The sequence below is a fragment of the Oreochromis aureus genome, linkage group 16 (assembly GCF_013358895.1).
Source record: "Oreochromis aureus strain Israel breed Guangdong linkage group 16, ZZ_aureus, whole genome shotgun sequence".
In the NCBI taxonomy this organism is placed as follows: Eukaryota; Metazoa; Chordata; class Actinopteri; order Cichliformes; family Cichlidae; genus Oreochromis; species Oreochromis aureus.
In genome coordinates, this window is record NC_052957.1 from 14256782 (window position 1) to 14257768 (window position 987).

The 987-nt window shown below is 39.7% G+C and overlaps 1 protein-coding gene across 1 annotated transcript in view; it reads right to left on the bottom strand.

The window, feature by feature from the left end:
- LOC116326571 (tumor necrosis factor receptor superfamily member 14-like) overlaps positions 1–546 on the bottom strand; it is a 6755-nt gene extending 6209 nt beyond the window's left edge. Inside the window, exon 1 of the mRNA XM_039599673.1 lies at positions 396–546. The gene's annotated coding sequence lies outside the window, so the exon portion shown is untranslated. The remainder of the gene's footprint in view (positions 1–395) is intronic.
- Positions 547–987: the final 441 nt, after the last annotated feature.

The following is a 987-nucleotide window of genomic DNA, read 5'->3' on the forward strand; positions in this document are numbered from 1 at the left end:
ATTATTCTGATTTTTTCTGAATTGTTAAATAAGATCGAGTTTGTGGAGACAAATGATCAAACTGAAGAATGTGAGGGCAGCTTTGGGCCTTGCCTGCTTTGAAGCTGCTTCAGCCTTTGTCTAACTTTCCTTTAGTCATCAACAACAATTATTAAACCTAAGAACTGTAACGATTCTAACGTCAAAGTTTTTGAGTAACCGGCTGGATTTAGATACACGTAAGTATTGTTTCTTGTTACAAACTGCTGCTTCATTTACTTCTCTACAAAGCTCCTTTCTTCACTAATGTCTGCAGCTGCATTAGCAACAGTTTAATAACTGCGTCGATGCTGCGAACACCTTCTGTATCAGATCCTATAAACAAACATTGTGCAGAACTGATTCAAGGGTCTTACCCTCAGCGGTAAAAGATGAAGTCTGTAGGTTTTCCATCGCAGTAAATCTTTGCTGTTCGTGAAAATTAAACGATTAAAAAGAAAGGCAGCTTCTCTGTGAAAGTGAAGGTAAAGAAAAAAATGTGACGGAGCATGAAGGGGAAGTCCGTGTGTATGGAAGTGAAGATAACGCCTACCACAGCATGGTTTCTCTGTTTTAGATTATCTGTGTAAGTTAGGCCACAGGTGGCTGTCATTGAGTGTTTTGAGTTATGATTCGGAGTGGACGACTTAAAACCTGACAAAAGTCTCTTTAGAGCTCTTTAGGGCAACAGAGGAACCACAGAACACAGAGCTTTGAATCCAAACTGGCACCTTTCCTGTACAAATTTTGGGACTCTTTAAGAGATGAAAACATTTAGTGTAGGTGAAGAAACGCTGAGGTCTTCTGAGAGGACACAGGGTCTGGTGAGATTCTGGGGAAATTCCATTATCTTTTCTTTCGGTTTCACTTTGTGCTCAGTTTAAACACAGCACAAAGCACAGCGAACTTACTGTTCATTAATTTTTGTAGCAAGACAGTATATGCAAACACTTTGCGATACGCTGTTTG